We start from the raw sequence: 18,888 nt of genomic DNA on the forward strand, positions 1-18,888 counted from the left end.
AAAAACTGGGTTTTTCGCAACTGCCAATGCGCTCTAACTGTCAGTGAAGATAGAGGTGGCAGACTCCTGTCCAACACCCAAGTCAGCCATAAGCCGTCTGAGCCACACACACTCAACCGTAGCTGTGAAAGCTACCCTGTACTCAGCTTCACAACTAGAAGTGGCCACAGTAGGTTGCTTCTTGCTCAACCAAGATATGCATGAGCTACCGAGCATGAAACAAAAACCACTTGTGGACACTCTTGTGTCATAGCAACCAGCCCAATCTGAGTCCGAAAAAGCATGTAAATCTGGCAGCAACGATCCCCCCTTGGGATAAAACAACCCAAGATGTATGGTGCCACTCAAGTAGCGAAAGATGCGTTTAACTTCCTTCCAATGCTGAGACCCTGGGCTATGCATAAACCTGCTCACCTGTGAGACTGCAAACTGAATGTCCGGCCTCGTAATGCATACATAAATGAGACAACCAACAGCTGTCTGATAGAGTGTGACATCAAAGTGATCTCCAGCATCATGAAGACTTAACTTCAAACCTGTCTTCATTGGAGTAGCAATAGGCTTGCAGTCTTCAAGGCCAAATCTCCGCAACAATGTCTCAATATACTTTGTCTGACACAAAGCAATACCTCCATCACACTGCTTAAACTGTATCCCCAAATAATGATGCAAATGCCCCAAATCTGACATTTCAAAAGAGGCATTCAAATCAGCCTTAAAATCAGCAATATGACTCTTATTTGGTCCTGTGAGCAGCATGTCATCGACATAGAGAGCAATGATTAGATGTACACCATCCACACGTTTAACATACAAAGTGCTTTCTGTTGGACTATTCTGAAACCCATGTGCAGTCAAATATGCATGTATCTTTTCATACCAAGCTCGTGGAGCTTGCTTTAAACCATATAAAGCCTTTTTCAACCTGCACACTTTGTTTTCCTGCCCTCTTTGAACAAAACCACGAGGTTGCGATACATACACCTCCTCATGCAAATCTCCATTCAAGAACGCAGTCTTTATGTCCAACTGATGTACATTCCAACCATTATGAGCTGCCAATGCACAAATGCTACGAATGGTAGTCATACGACAAGTGGGAGCAAAGGTCTCATCAAAATCAATGCCCTTTTCTTGAGCATAACCCTTTGCAACAAGTCTAGCCTTATAGCGATCAACACTACCATCTGGCTTTCGTTTCAATTTAAAAACCCACTTACATCCAATGGCCTTTTTACCAATAGGCAAATCACACAAAGACCATGTACCATTCTTCATTATAGCATCATATTCACTTTGCATTGCAGCCAACCAATTTTCTGAATTTTGTGCCTCATCAAATGAAAGAGGTTCTTCCTCTTCACACATACTAGACACAGCCAAAGCATAACAATCTGATGCATAAGAGGCATGCTGAAAACCTGAACGAGTACGACTAGTAATAGGTGCATCAATCTTACTATCACGCAAGGTTTGCACCAGCCATTTAGGCATACCTGTAGCCTGCTCATTTTCAGCCCTATCCTCATGAATTACATCCTGTAAATCTGCATCAGAAATAGGCTGATCTATGATGTCGTTTGAAATCTGCATAGGCTGAATATTTGCCTCATTAGGACTTACATTTGAATTCCCACCTGTAAAGAGAGGCAACAACGTATCAAATACATCCCGTGAGCTTACACCTGTCTCTTTGGTACATGATAACAAGGGCTGCACAGCATCTTCCACAAAAACAACATCTCGACTAATCAAGATACGCTTTGACTGCGGATGATACAATCTGTAACCCTTGCTCTCAGCACTATAACCAACAAAAATGCATTTGATAGCCTTATCATCCAATTTTCTGCGTTGTTGCACAGGCACTAAAGCATAGGCCAAGCAACCAAAGACACGCAAGTGACCAATAGAAGGCTTCCTGCCATGCCAAGCTTCGTATGGAGTAATAGACTGCAAGGCCTTAGTGGGACACCTGTTGAGTACATATGCAGCACACATGACAGCCTCAAGCCAAAACGCATGTGGCAAAGCTTGGCTCTTGACCATACATCGTGCCATCTCCATAAGTGACCTGTTCTTCCTCTCAGCAACACCATTTTGCTGAGGGGTATACGGCACTGTACATTGGTGTTTTATCCCACGACTAGCCAGAAATGCATCAAACTCTTTAGACATGTACTCCCCCCCTCGATCAGTACGGAGGGTACCATTTTGCTGAGGGGTATACGGCACTGTACATTGGTGTTTTATCCCACGACTAGCCAGAAATGCATCAAACTCTTTAGACATGTACTCCCCCCCTCGATCAGTACGGAGGGTGCCCACAGTACAATTGGATACATTTTCAGCCATAAGAAAAAACTGTTTGAAGCACAAAAACACTTCGGACTTTGCCTTCAGTGGATATACCCATGCATGCCTTGAGTAATCATCAATGAAAGTCACGAAGTACAAGTGTTTACCAAATCACGGAGTTTGCATAGGCCCACATACATCACTATGTACAAGCTGCAATTTGCGAGTGGCCCGCACAGAACCATCCTTTGGAAACACAGAACGCTGCATTTTGCCCAAAATACAGCCTTCACAAACATGTTTCAATGGTGCCTCAAGAGGGGGCAATGAAGCAACCATATCAAATTTCTGCAAACGCAGCAAACTAGCAAAGTTCAGATGACCAAAACGAGCATGCCATAGTTTTGCATCTGAAACTGCCTTTTCATCAGAAACTGCATTTGCTGAATCTTCCACACACTTGTCATAAGAATTGAGCCTATACAGCCCACGAAACAAGGTGCCAGATATAATAATCGTATCACCAGAAGTCAAATCATGAACAGTACATCTGTCATCCACAAATTTGATTACAAATCCAAGTCTAGCAAGCGCAGAGACAGACAATAGATTCTTCTTTATCCCTGGCACATACAAAGCATCTGAAAGTGTGAAAGCGCTGCCATTTGCAGCAGTAAGCATAATTTTACCAATGCCCTTCACTGGGTAAGAAGCATTATTGGCACATGTGACAGTATTCCCATTAGAGACAGCCTCAAGAGAAGTGAACATATCACGATGCGAGGTAATGTGCTTTGTAGCACCACTGTCAAAATACCAAACATGAGAGTCAACAGAAACTGCCAAACATGCATCATGTACAGATGGGTCATACTGGCAATACACGCTAAACGCCCATTCTGTATCCTGCACAACATTTGCAGAATCTGCATTTGTAGAAGCATCCGCTATTATGGCTGCATTTGACTCTTTCTTCTTTGCCTCTTTAGCCTTTAGCTTAGGGCAATTCTTAATGACATGATCATTTGCCTTACAATAGTTGCACCTGGTCTTTTTCTTGCCTTTATCAAGAGCCTTCTCAGACTTATTGTTGCTACCTGTGGAAGGAGAAGAAGTTGCAGACCTATTAATAGAAGAAGAAACAGTGGAAGGGGCTGCCTTACCACTTCTTCTCTGTTGCTGGGTAGCAATAAATGCTTGATCAACTGCACGCTGCCTGGCCCTATTTTGCCTGGACTGCGCTTCTTGCAAGAGCTTGTTGACTAAAGTATCATACTTGACAGCATCAGGTCTGTCCTCATTAAGAAGTCTCCACGTGGAAGCAAAAGTCTGATATGTCTCAGGTAAAGCATCAAGAACAGTCTGCACAAGAGAATGATCAGGAATAATCTCACCTGCAGAAATCAACTGTTCTTTGAGATCTTTAATCTCAGCAAGAAAAACATTCATGTCATCATCTTCTTGCATAATCTTCAATTCTAGCTCTTTACGCAGGTAAGCGATTTTTGCCTCGTTACGACCTGCATACAAACCAGCTAGAATATCCCAAGCCTGTTTTGCTGTTTTAGCTGAACGAATATATGGGGTGATGTTATGTTTGACAGAAAGTGCAATCAAGGCATGAGCCTGCGCATCTTTACCATCCCAACGAGCTTGTTCAGCAGTGGGTAAAACAGCAGCAACAGTAGAGCTGCTAGAACCTGCAACATCCTCAACAGATCCTACATCCACAGAACCTGGACGTACATCTATACCCTGCACAATGTTCCACACTCCTTTTGCAACCAAAACATGCTGTATCATGTATGCCCAAAGTGGGTAGTTGCTATCTCCATCCAGTTTGTCTTCAGCAGACAACATGCGAAATACATCATTGCTGTTATCAGCCATGGCCACTGACTGAAACTGATGCAAAAACTGCCTGTAATGAAGCAAAGATTGAACAGAAAACAACTCGTGCTATGTAGCACGGTCCACAATAGAGTACGTATGCCTGTTTTGCAGAAAACTGCACTGTCGAAATTTCTGCAGAAAATGACGAAAACACCTGTGCAGAACTTGAAATGCAAAAACGGAGCCTGAAACGACCTCAGATGCAAATTCTGAGAACGCCAAGCCCTACAGGCTTATTTGCAGAGTATAGGGACCTGCAAGCGCTCGTGAAAACTCACCTCAATCGGAGAACGTGAGTCGGAGGGTGCTGGCGGTGTTGCCCTGGGAGCCGATGCCTGCTCTGATACCAATTGTTGGAATTAGGGTTGCAGGAAAGCACACAAAGCTTGGAGAAGAAGAAGCAAGAATGCACACAACACAAAGTATATTAGATTGTGTCAATGTACAAAGATAAGTTAGCCCTAGAAGGATGGGCGTATATACAAGCCGGGGGAAAAAACCTCCTAAAGAGGGAAAAAGTGCCCCGGCGGTCCTAAGTGTGTTCACACACATCACTGCCTATATATATGGCAACAATAGCAGTCAAAATAAGCATGGAAATGGTAGTTGAAATATTCGTGGAAAAATCCATCGAAACAAGAGTGGGAAAACATGTTTATTTCGACGCGTGTATCGACGAGTATTTTGATGTTTCCATTTCGACGCTTTTTTCCACGTGTATTTTGATGTTTTGGGGATTTTGAGCTTAGTTCTAAAGCATCAAAAGGCGTGGATAATGGCCCCGCCTCTTTTAGTGAAAGACCCAAAACCATCAAGGAGGCCATTCTTCTTGTGGATATCTATGAGGAAAAGTATACACATGCTAGTGGAGCAAGGCATGGGTTTAGGGCTGATATTGGCACATAAACTAAATTGGGAAAATCTTCAAGTTGAGTTGCTTATCACACAAGATTCCCAACCATCTATGGAAGAGGTAGAAGAGAAAATTTAATTTGGTAACTCTTCTCCATGGCCTCCAAATGTTCATGGAAAGCAAGTTGATGCATCTTGAACGAGAAACATACACTAGAGATAATCCAGAAGAAGAAGAGATTCAAGCTGCGTACAATCATGATGCATCGATAGCTCTCATGCTATGTTGTTTCACCTTGATGGATCAATGATGATGGAGGCATCTTGTACTTTCCAAGAATCAACCCATCATTGCCATCAACATGGTGCATGCTAGCTTGAGAAGTATGTAATGCATTTGCATATGAAGTCCCACAAAAGATCCATAAGCTTGTGGCCCCATTGGTGGAAAGTGTTTGGTGCATATGGATGCAACATAGGTCCATTGTAAGCTTCTTTGACTTTATTCGCATCTTGCCTCAAGCTTGAGATCCCATCCTGCAACTCCTTTCTCATAGAGTCAAACTTGTCCACCAGGAACTGAAATCTTTGGTTCATCCTTTCAATCATAGTTTGCATGAGATACATCATGTTGTTCATGTTCATGTCCCCGCCTTGTTTAGGAATTTATGGAACATTTTCCTCTTGATGCACCCCTTCATTGATATTTCCACTAATTTCTTCTTGCATAGCCCCTTAAGCATCCTGGTTTGCTTCTTGCCTTGCTTCCGATGTGTCCACTTCATAGCCAAGAGCTTCCTTGTAGTTCTCCTTGTTGAGTTTGGCCTTCGCCACACCATCATCTCAATTACTCAAAAGACTTTTGAAATGGTTATAGTAAACTCCAAATTGAATGGCCTTTGGCTCTATAGAGAGGTATTTCAATGCTCTATCCACTTATGTAGTTGCCTCTGACTTGGTCAACCTTGTACTATTCCCTGTTTTGTTTTTTTGTTTTTTTAGAGAAGTCAACTTCAACACAAAAGTGACCAAATCTTGATCAAACGAAATCCAATTCTGAAAGTATTTATCTTGATGGGATTCTTTAAGCTATCCCTAGGCATCCATGTCAATGCCTTGACCAAACTTGATTGGCAACAATCCTCTGTTTTTTGACCCACATGCTCAAATCAAGTCAATTGCCATTTGACCAAGTCAATGGTGCCAAAATCAAGATCTCTTTGGTTTTTCGGGGAGCTGATTTCATGTAAAATGCCCCCACATGCTCAAATCTCAAACTTAATTCACTATTTTTGACTGGGACCACTTTTGCCTTATGGGGAGACTTGTCCATTGGAGAAGCAAATTGTAGAGCAGTTCTCTCTACCATGCAATATAGTGCTCATAGAGTACTACCAATCAACAAATGTGTTAAGAAACACAATGTCAATCCGAGGACTCGACCCGATTAGTGCATGAAGGCTTATCCCATGAGGGAGAGCTCACATACACGAACCACCACTTGACGATTCAACCATTCAACACCTCAATCAATCTCTCAATCCCTTAAATCCACTACACTAATCAAGAGAACATGCAATGCATAGCAATCTCTTAATCCCATTCAACATTGATTAAATCTTAGCTTTCCCTAATGCCTCTGCAAACCCATAAGCATGCATCTACTAACCCACAAGCTTAAGCAAGCATAGAATGTAACATTCACAAACCCACAAGCTCATAGAGAGAGTCTATCCATGAATAACTCATTGCCAATGAAGTGGGCAAGAGCGTGCATCAATGGAGACTACACACACACACACTACAAGCATGCAGCATACACAAGAGAAAGAAAGAAGCATTCAACTAATCATAGATTAATCTACTTCAATGATGCTAAAACAGAATAAGAGAAAGAAGTGGAGCTATACTCATTAGAGCTTGATGCTCATTAGAGTACAATAGAGAGAGAGTTAGACAGTTGCCATAGCTTGAGAGCTCAAGAGCTTCACTCAATAGCTTATGAAAATGGCCAAAAACGTCCACTTTCTTTAGCTAACATCTCTTTTGTAGAGATGTCACTAACCCTAACCCTAGGCCTCTTTCACACATGGGCAGACAACCCCATAAGTGAGCCTTGCTTAATACACTTAAAACTCTCATTCAGAACCCACATTGGCCTAAAACAATTTACATTGCACTTCGGCACAAAAATATGGAAAAATTATGTGCGTCTTTATGTTCCCATGGCTACAATCCCGCTCTCTCGCATTAATTACTTCTGCCTCCTTCCATAATCCATGTTCCCGTGAGTGTTCCCGTGGAACATTCCCCCTTCCTAAATCACGCACGTCCTCGGGCGCGGTAGAAGCAAAAGCTGCAAAAAACAATGGAAGACAAGTAAAGCCTTTTATTGAAAAAAAACCAGCAATGACAATCTCACAGGTGAGCATTCAAGTGAAAGGCGGATTAGAGTTTTAAAGAATGCTAAAAGAAGTGAGTAAAGACTAGTCAAAGTGAGACTAAGTGGTAGATAGTGCTATGCAAAGGCAAGTGTGCTTGTACACCGCAGGTTATGACCGCAGTCTCAATGTCCCAAAGTGTTTAAGTTATTCCTGAGTGGCAACCCTACTCCTAAATATAAGCAATGGTGATTGGACCTTTCTTTCTTTCTTTCTTTTTTTCTATCTTTTTTTTTCTTTTTTCTTTTTGTGTGTGTGTGTGTGTAAAAGATGATAAAGAGGAAGGTTCCATCCCAATGAGACCCAAGCAATGGCCAAGAGACCTCCACCAAGAGAATCTAAAGGCTGCTAAGTATCTCAAGGGCGACAGACCCTTTTCTTTCTTTTTGACATAAGGAGTACCCCATGAAGATGAGGGCATTGGTCTCGAGGGCCCATAATGTACCCCAGAGTCCTACTAGCATCTATCAAGGCGATAGAGTCCTTGAAGATCTTCTTCTTAATCTTTTAGACGTCAGTGTTCACCCCATGGAAACCAAGGCATCGGCCCCAATGTTCTAAGACAACCCAAGGTCCTACCAAGCATTCCACATGGCTGTAGACACATCATGTCTCGATTCACTTGTATATATTTTTGAGGGCATGATTTTCGTAAATTTTTTATTAATCGTAGCACCTAGCCCATACCTAAGAGGTAGCTACCACTAGGGATAACTAATATACTTCGAGAGCATAAGAACTTGGCATACTCCATTGGCACAGTCCTACACCGTCTTCAAATAGAAATACCTCTTACAAAGTCCTCTAAGAATCTAGAAATCACTCACCACATGGTAACAACTAATTTAAAACTTAAACCAGCCAACTGTGTGTGAACATGCAAACAATATTTACAAAAGTGAAAAGCACATAAAGAACAAAAGATTATGATTTGAATACACCTGTTGTAGTGCTCGTTGATGTTGTTCGTTTAAACCAGCCAACTGTGTGTGAACATGCAAACAATATTTACAAAAGTGAAAAGCACATAAAGAACAAAAGATTATGATTTGAATACACCTGTTGTAGTGCTCGTTGATGTTGTTCGTTTGCATTGATGCATTGCTGATGTTGTGCAGATTGCTTCGCTTTGCTCTTTGTAGGCATTGCATGTCTCCCCCCTTCCTAATTTGTGTGCACGGTAGGTGGACTATTGGGACGTGTTTGTATGCTCTTGTTTAGCTGAGATCTCTGCAAAATGTCTTATTAACAAACAAGAAAAGAAAAGAAAAGAATAAAATTTGTTATTGGTGCCAATCACCGAATATAGCCGAGGGGAAAAACCCAGTGGGAGAAAAGTACCCTGGCTTGTCGATCTTATTGTGGAGTTGATGAGCTTACCCTTGCACTGACAGTGGATCCGTGTCCACTTCTGCTGGAAAGATGGTATCAATCACTTCAGGATGCAAGGACAACCCTGTACAAAAGCTGGCCTCTGGAGAAGGTGGTAGAGGAAGCAGTGCTTCCTCGCTAAAATAGTATGGCATTGGTTCTATTGGAAGGTTAAGCAGACAATTCCGATTTTGGAATTGCTCAATATAGGTGCTCATAGTGATCCAAAATTGACATGTTGAGGCTGGGGGAAGAAGGGCTTGCAAGATAGGTGGTTGCAAGTCATTTATGCATGTATCCCTCCATTGTTGTGCTTGAACCTCCTCAGGTAATCTACGTTGATTTTGTCCTCGGTTTGGTACTCTCACATCAAGAAGGTTATGGCGTTGAGGTGTAATTCCCATAATTTGTGTAAGATCCCCCTGTTCCCACCGAGCAACGGATTCAGGATATTGGCAGCGGAAGTAGCACTTCTCGCGCAAGACAGGGGTCCCACATTCGGGGCCTCACCCCACGGATATCCGGATAAGAGACTAATCCATCGATTGTTCCAAAACCGAACCCGGAAAAACTTCCTTTACCGGAAAGCACGTGTGATTCCACCAGGATAACTTTTTACTCTAACGTAGTCAAGATCATTTCTGATCAAGCTGATCTAATTGCATCTACAAGATACTTGATCAGATCAAGGAAGAAACTTGCACTTGGATCATTGGGATCAACGCTTTTTTCCCCATTCAAGGGGCACAGTCGTTGATTCCTATCCATAGAACAATTACTGTCCGAGATTTACTTTATCTATCGTAATAACAAAAGTTGAGTCTCGATTTACGGATCCATCAGTCCAGCCTAACCCCATCCAGTCCCATGGGTTAGCCAACCACCCAACCACTGTAGTGATGGGATCCAATTAGGAATTTGGTTAGGTTTTGTCCCGGGTACCAAGGAAAAGAGTTCCAAGGCCCCCTAGCCAGAAGTTCATGCAAACATAAAACTAGTCACACCACTTACACATGAAATTGCCTTTTTCTCAACATCAGCTAACTTTAAAACAATCTTTTAATGAAACCATAGTATCACTGATCACAATCTTCCAATTTATCCGGTTGATTCAATTTCCCATCATTCCTTCATTAGAGTATCTATGGCATCATTGGCAACTAGAACGCTCACCAGCTGTCCACACAGGGGCCTTTTCAATAGTTCCTAGCCCATAATACTCGGTAATATAATCACTTATCAAGATGGACTCTCGTTGAAGATCAGCAAGATCAACCAACAGATCCATATAAAGAGCCATGGACTCATCCGACCAGCAAGGTCAGTCAACCAGATCCATGCCCGGTTTCAGAAAACAACTCTTACTCCTTGTTCCAATATCTTCCTCGACGCACGCGTGGGTATCCTGGGCGACCCAGAGCCCGAGCACCGTATGGTCAGCACCCTCTAGGATCCTTCGCAGGTGACCTAGCGCTTCACTCATAGGCCGCTTCCTTGGCCCCTCATCCACCGTACCGGAAGCTCACCATTTTAATCGCACCGAGGCTGGTCAACGGCCGACCTTGCTACGCGAGACGTCCTCCATTGACTCTCCGTCAGCAGTTGCAACTTTATCAGTTAGGTCTCCACGACCTTGATCACAAGACGGTCAAAATGCTTTCCCAGCATTCTGGACATAAAACAGTCATTTACAAATAGTCATAAAATACAGTTTCTATATCGAATTCCATCTTTCCACATTATCCCTCCTCAATCCACATCACTTATTCCACATTCCCTTCATATGTACTCGTTCTCATCCATTCATTCATGTCAACGACACATTATTTCCCATACACATTCACCTTCATTATTCTTCATACACATCCATGCATACATGCATTTTCACATCCTTACTCATACATCCACATCCACATACATACATCCATACATACACATCCACATGCATACATCCACATCTACATGCATACATCCATACATACACATCCATATGCATACATCCACATCTTCATTCGTACATCTACATCTACATGCACATTCACATCCATACTTCACATACATACATCAAATTTTTTTTCCCTTCCCATTCATATAGCCCCATACGCCTTCACATCTATTCTTTTACATCACATCCATTTTCACCTTATGACAACCCATATACATCTTATCTCATCACATACACTTCTTATCTCATTCCATACACATCTTAACTCATCTTATCACATCTTAACTCATCTCATATACATCTTATCTCATCTTATCACATCTCATACACTTCCTATCACATTTTAACTCATCTTATCACATCTTAACTCATCTCATATACATCTTATCTCATCTTATCACATCTTAACTCATCTCATATACATCTTATCTCATCTTATCACATCTCATACACTTCCTATCACATCTTAACTCATCTTATCACATCTTAACTCATCTCATATGCATCTTATCTCATCTTATCATATCTCATACACCTCTTATCACATCTCATACACCTCTTATCACATCCTAACTCCTCTTATCATATCCTAACTCATTTTTTTTATGCATACCTCTATGCAAGAATTTCAATTGTGATAAAAGTAACACTTTTACAATAAAATAATTTTTTTGGGTAATATTTTTATAATAAAATAATAATTTATTTATTTTTTTCATTTCTATGCACGAAATTCAATATGATGAAAATAACTTTTTATAATAAAATAATTTTTTTTTCTTTACAGTTTTATAATAAAATATTCATCTTTTATGCATACCTCTATGCATGAAATTCAATTATGTTAAAAGTAACACTTTTATAATAAAATATTTATCTTTTATGCATACCTCTATGTATGAAATTCAATTATGTTAAAAGTAACACTTTTATAATAAAATATTTATCTTTTATGCATACCTCTATGCATGAAATTTAATTATGCTAAAAGTAACACTTTTGATATAAAATTTTATCCATTATGCATACTTCTATGCATGAAAATAAAAATGATAAAAGTAACACTTTTGATATAAAAATTTATCCATTATGCATACTTCTATGCATAAAATAAAAATGATAAAAGTAATACTTTTGATATAAAATTTATCCTTTACGCATAATATAAAAATTCAATTTTCTCATGATGAAATTCTTTCAATTAATCTAGGATGGTAATTCCTAGAATATGGTAGGAAATCCTCTTTTCATGCATTAAATGAAATTATTTTATATGTAAATTTTTATAAAATTTTGCCATAGCTCCGCTACTATAACTGATAAATCTCAAATTTTTTTTTTTAAATAAGGCTTAACTTTAAGGGAATGATTAGAATGATCCCTAATTGGATCATTAATCCTTAAAAAAATAATCATGGAATACATAAACTAAAAGCATAGATTAAAAAAATCATTAATTTATTCTTAAGCATAGATTAATCTTGGATTAAGGAAAAGCTTTATGAAAAGTTTCATTTGGATTGAGAGTGGGTCATGAGTATGACCATTCCTTAAGTGAGAGAGAGAAAAAACCATTAGAATTAAACATAAATGGAAATTTATGAAATTCTTTACTATCATTAATCAATTAACTTCAATAGCATTCAAAAACCATACCAATTAAGCTTCTCAAGCTTGAGAGGGGTTGAGAAGAGAGAAACATTGAGAAATTATAGAAAAAATCAAAATTCACCATACTTACCTTACAAATTGCTTGCTTCTTTGTTCACGGTAGAGGCCCCCAACCAATCAATTGGTTTAGTATGTTGATGGAGCCACCAAATGGGATTGAAGAAAGAGGGAGTGTCAAAAACTAGTGAATTATTAATGAATTCACAGTTCTTGGCTTCGGTGGGGTAGAGTAACAATGCACTAAACACTATCTATTTTCAACAAGGGGAGGCTCCTATTTATAGGAAAAATTGAGCTCCTAACTAAACAAACTGATTCTAGAATTTTCCAAGTCAGTTTGGTCACTTTTTGACCATTTTTAGGTCAGTTAAGCTAACTTTTTGGAACTAGACTTGAATGAGGAGAGAGGAGAGATGAAATATCTCATTTTTATGAGTTTAAAACTCATTCAAGCATGTGAAATATGCACCTCCTTTAAAGAATTCCCCTTCCTTACATATGTGTCAAAATGGAATCATTATACCCAAAATATCTCATATTTTTAATATTGTTCATAGTTTTTTTACTAATAAACCTTGTACATTTTCAACTCTTCATCTTGTGTGAGCATTTACTCATTTTTGGATACCCAAAATATCTCATATTTTTAATATTGCTCATAGTTTTTTACTAATAAACCTTGTACATTTTCAACTCTTCATCTTATGTGAGCATTTACTCATTTTTGGATACCCAAAATATTGTTAAAAATATGGCAAACACCTTCACTAAAATGATGTGTAGGGCACATACCTTGTAACTAGCACTATGCACTAAAGTCATAGATTATGGGCAAATGGATACAAAGGTTATTATGCAATCTTACCATGATGTAAAAGAGTCATTTAGGAGCTCAACATCAGCCAAAGGGGTCGTGATCCCTTGATTAGGTAGCATTGGTGTGATTAGCAAGATTCTAGGGTTGGTGGTCACTTTTAGGTGCTTGAATCTAGGAGGGAAGGTGGAGATGATTTAGATGATGATTAACACCTAATCTTGAGCTTAATCCTCATGTACTTCAGCCTATATAAAGAGGCTCTCATCTATTGAAATCAACACATATTTGCCCCTCACTTATGTTGTCATTATGCTCATCATTATGCTAATTACTTCTTGATTAGTAGCTTAACTTCATCTTCTTCATTTCTATTCAACTATGCAATGGAGCTAGTGTTTGATCCTCCTTAGGATGGTTTTTTAACATGGTATCAGAGCTAGTACTAGCCCATTCATCTAGAATCAAGCTCCATCTTATTTTCTTAGCAAGAGATTAGTGAAAATTAGGGTTTCATTAGCTTTTATGGGTTTCCTAGAAAATAGGATCTAGAATAGCAGCTGAGTGGAGGCCTTGGTGCTCACAAACCACGTAACCATTGCCAAAATCCTTTTGTGGGCACTTCACCAGCAATATTGCTAAGGGGCATGGCACCTCAATTGCACCATTCATAGCTCCACGTCGCCGGCAACTTTGTTTTCCCCAAAACAGGCACGTTTTTGATAGGCGACCACCAAAAGTATTGCTGCAGCTCACACACATCAAATTGGTCTAATTCCTCTGAGGTGTGGCTTCATTGGAACCTAAACTTACTCCTACTAAGAGGGTTTTGCAAATGATTGAGTGTGCTTCACACACCAAGCAAAAAACCAGGGTGCTGTCCAGAACTGCCATAGCCAGAAAAGGTACTTTGGTAAATTTGAGATTACTCATTGATTAAGTTGCTTAAGCAAGTGTTTGTGGGCTCTAAAATCATCTAGACATACTGCTATTCAATGCCCTTGAAGATTTTTAGCTCATTCTTTGTGCAACTCCTTCAAATATTGACTCCAAGTGAGCTCATTTCTCTGCATAGTGAGCAGAATATTCAACTCCACTAATCAATGATTAATCTATCCTAATCCTTATCATTTGGTGCAATAAGTGGTTCATACATGTCATTAGGGACTTGCTACATTCCCTTATTACTTCACACTTAATTTGCCCCTTGATTAGGTGTCTCCCTTGCTTCCCACAAATCAATATATTTTCTGTTTTTATCTTTTGGAAAGCATATGCTAAATAACTTGATTTAGCACTATTCCTTGGTCTTAATCTCTCTTGTAAAAGGGTAGACACTGCCTCAATCATCAGAGGTAAGACCCCCTTCATTCCATATCATAATGGCTACCAAGGATTCTCCATCAATGCGCTTTAAAGGTCATGGTTTTCACACATGGCAAACCCGCATCAAGTTAATGCTCATGAAGAAGGGGCTCTTCAACATAGTAAATGGGAATGAGAAGAAGCCAAGGACTCTTGCTGATGTTCCTTGTTGGGAAGTAAGAGATGACAAAGCTCGTGCCATCATCACATTGGAGCTTGATGACACTTACATTCATCATGTGGATGGATGCGAAACTTCCAAGGAAGTTTGGGACCAACTCACAACTCTATTTGGGGCTCGATCTAAAAGTTCAAAGTTTGGTTTGCTCATTGAATTTTTTAAGCTAGAAATGAAGTCTGGCACATCCCTAGCCTCACATTTGAACTACATGAAAGGCCTATTAACACAACTTGCAGGAATAGGTCTTAAGATGGATGAAGATGTCTCCATTGGTGTATTACTTAAATCTTTACCTGAAGAATATGACCATGTGGTCACAACCTTGACCAATATGCCAATATCAAAGCTTGTGGACATTGAAGCATCTCTTCTTGAGGAGGAGAGAAAACTAAAGACCAAGCAAATGGAGTCTCCATCGTCATCAACCTTGTCTACTGAAAATGCTTATTATGCAGGATCTAGTAGGTATGGCAAGAACAAAGGCAACTACAACAAGGGCTACAACAAAGGCAACTACAACAAGGGCTACAACAACAACAATCTCATTTGTGACTTTTGTCACAAACCTGGTCATGTAGAGAAGAATTGTTTTGCCAAGAAGAAGATGCAACAAGTCTACATCATGGAAGAAGTGCAGCAGGAAGAAGACCAAGAAGAAGAAAAAGATGAAGACAAGGGCCACCATCATGAGGCCCTATCTATGATTAGATCAAATCATTTATTCTAAAGTGCTAAAAGCAAGGGCATGCCCTATACACATGGGTGTCCTCTTCACTCATACATGTAGCCACGTCTTGTCACACTCTTCTAAAGTCGTCCCATACCTCTTTTGTACGCATGACTAAAGCCTCTGAGTTCACATTGGCATAACCTATGTATGGCATTGCTAGTCAGACCACGCTCATGCATGCTATCACTGAGCATTGGGTGGTTAATTAGGCTCATGAGAGTCAGCATGACCAACTGCATCATTGAGTGGATTCAGTGTTTGAGGAGGGGTGTTAAAAATATGGCAAACACCTTCACTAAAATGATGTGTAGGGCACATACCTTGTAACTAGCACTATGCACTAAAGTCATAGATTATGGGCAAATGGATACAAAGGTTATTATGCAATCTTACCATGATGTAAAAGAGTCATTTAGGAGCTCAACATCAGCCAAAGGGGTCGTGATCCCTTGATTAGGTAGCATTGGTGTGATTAGCAAGATTCTAGGGTTGGTGGTCACTTTTAGGTGCTTGAATCTAGGAGGGAAGGTGGAGATGATTTAGATGATGATTAACACCTAATCTTGAGCTTAATCCTCATGTACTTCAGCCTATATAAAGAGGCTCTCATCTATTGAAATCAACACATATTTGCCCCTCACTTATGTTGTCATTATGCTCATCATTATGCTAATTACTTCTTGATTAGTAGCTTAACTTCATCTTCTTCATTTCTATTCAACTATGCAATGGAGCTAGTGTTTGATCCTCCTTAGGATGGTTTTTTAACAAATATCTCATATTTTTAATATTGCTCATAGTTTTTTACTAATAAACCTTGTACATTTTCAACTCTTCATCTTATGTGAGCATTTACTCATTTTTGGGTATTTTCTTTTACAAATTGGATTTATCTCCTCCCTACACATTGATTGATGCTATTGGCCCATAGGAACCTTAATTGGACCATAATCCAAAAATTTCTGAAAATCTAGACCCTTAGACTAAGGTTCTTTATACCTATTTCCAATTAATTCCAATTGCACATTGGAAAATTCTTTTTGAATTTCTGTTTCACGGGAATTCATCTTAATTATATGAGATATTTTTCTATCCAAAAGTATTCAAAATCTGAATATTCTCTCTCTAGAATATTTTCTCTCTCTAGGTTAAAATAGTTAGAAACAAGGTCTTTATATTTCTGAAGAGGGATTGATTACAGGGGAATATACTGGACGTTTTGAGAGGCTGGGAAGGAATCTTACAATTTGTTTCATTAAGCCCCATGCCATATTGTCGAAAGTAAGAGGTCGAAAGTAAGAGCGACATAGCCAACAAATGTGTGAAGCTTCTCCTAATACGAGTCATGTACACTCTTGACAATGTGGAAATGGATGATGTTGTTGATAGAATAAAGTGACAAAGTGATGCCCACAACAATTTTCACCTAAGGGAGGATAAAAGTACCTAGAATGAGTTTGAAAACGAGGAGCACTATAACCCCCGCGATGTTCAGGTTGAGTACTATCAGGGTCAATGCATGGTGGACATGTATCTCGCCAAGTATCTATCAAGAGGTATCTGGGCGTAGAACAATGAAATTTAAAAACTTCAAACTTTATACACTCATATCCATCATTACAATCCCTATAAAAAACAATGTAGATAAGATCATCTCAAAAAGAACACAATCCTGTAAAGGCATAGGGAACCACATTAGTAAAAGTGAGGCTATTCAAACACTGATCTACCAAAGAGCTTCAATTGTAGTGTTAATGCCTTACCTTTGGTTTTGTGTATGTCCTTTTTAAGAGGTGGGAAGGATAGCAATTATTGAGGAATTTGAGCTAGATAAGAGGATTTAGGCAGTGAAGTGCTAGAATCTATGCTCAAAGGAGACTCATGTAAAGTTGGATTTGTCTGAGGTACACAAGGTGATGGTGGAAGTGTGTAACAAGGAGAAGTTGGGACAACTGGTGATTCAATACATGTTTGGGGAAGGTCAACACAAGGAGATTTGTAGGTGCTATCACAACCACCTATCCTATCTTGAAGAGGTTGTGTTGATTTCCTTTGCACCCACTGATATGAAAAACCAAGAGTGGCTTTTGGAATCTTATTGATACACTCTTTTGGCTCTAGCAAACCATGGCATTTGGGAAGCCAAAGTGTTGTTGCACCCTCATAATAGCCTTGTGCTTTAAGAACATGCTTTGGGACCCAATGAGTAACAATCTGAGGCTTAGGCTTGGAAAAGATATTCTTTTTTAGGAGGTTTAGCAACTAGGCTGGATGGTACAAGTTTGTACGTATCTTTGGGTAGCCAAATTGACTGTTCCTTCTTGCCTAGCCTTCTTTGAGCAGTGACTAGAGTAGTTGGAACATGCCAGCCATGGCCCTCATTTGAGGACTCATCGATTATCCACTTCATTTGTCTTGGAGCTTGAAGAGCAGATGTTGGCAATTTGTATTGTCTATTCTTCCAATCTAATGAACAATTGGTAGCACTTAACCATGATCGACCAAGAACAGCCTCTACCACTGCCTTGGCCACATAAAAGAGAACTGACATCTGGTGATCTTGAATGGACATCATAATGAGTCTCCCCCTCCATACTCAAGAGGAGCTTCTGGACTCAAATTTTGTAGATGATACAGTAGCTTACCTTTATGGAGATGTGGGGAATCTCCAGAGCTTCGATGAGGCAATCAAGTTTGTCATGCATCAAGAGCACAAATCAACTAGCACAAGTCATGTGGCTTTTGGGTAGGCTCTACACCCGCCCCAACTTGGCGTCCAGTTAAGGCTTTCCAATGCATTTTGAGGGGCACTCTAATTTGCTATCTTAGATGTCAGGTGGGTATCGATATCTCCTCGGAGCACCAGCTTGCCCCCTCTTCTTTTGAGCATTTGGAAGAAGCTTTTAGACTGGAGTTCCGCAAGACTCTCCCTAGTTTGGTAGAGTGGTAATGGCGAACCAGGTCCTTCTTTTTCCTCTATAGGGTTATCTTCACCTGAGAAGCTTCGTAAGTCAATAGGAATGTGCACAAGTGTTGGTTGTCCCAAGGCCCCATGTGTCAAATGAGAGAACATTTTAATCTGCACCAGAGTCAATTAAGGCAAAGACAAAGTAGGTAGTCTCATGAAGATGAAGACACACGTGAATATTGAAAGGATCGACATATTGTTCATCAAAGTAGCCAACTGTAAGGTTAACACAGAAGACTTGCGACGCTCCTTGGCTTTTGCAACTCTAGCTTTAGCCTCTTCTTGAGCCTGACGTTTAAGTAGGTCATGTGCTTCTTTTCGTATGTTGGCAGCATGCATTTGTTGGAGCATGGCTTCAG

The sequence above is a fragment of the Cibotium barometz genome, chromosome 14, assembly GCF_041138505.1.
Source record: "Cibotium barometz isolate CiBa-2024 chromosome 14, ASM4113850v1, whole genome shotgun sequence".
Taxonomy (NCBI): Eukaryota; Viridiplantae; Streptophyta; class Polypodiopsida; order Cyatheales; family Cibotiaceae; genus Cibotium; species Cibotium barometz.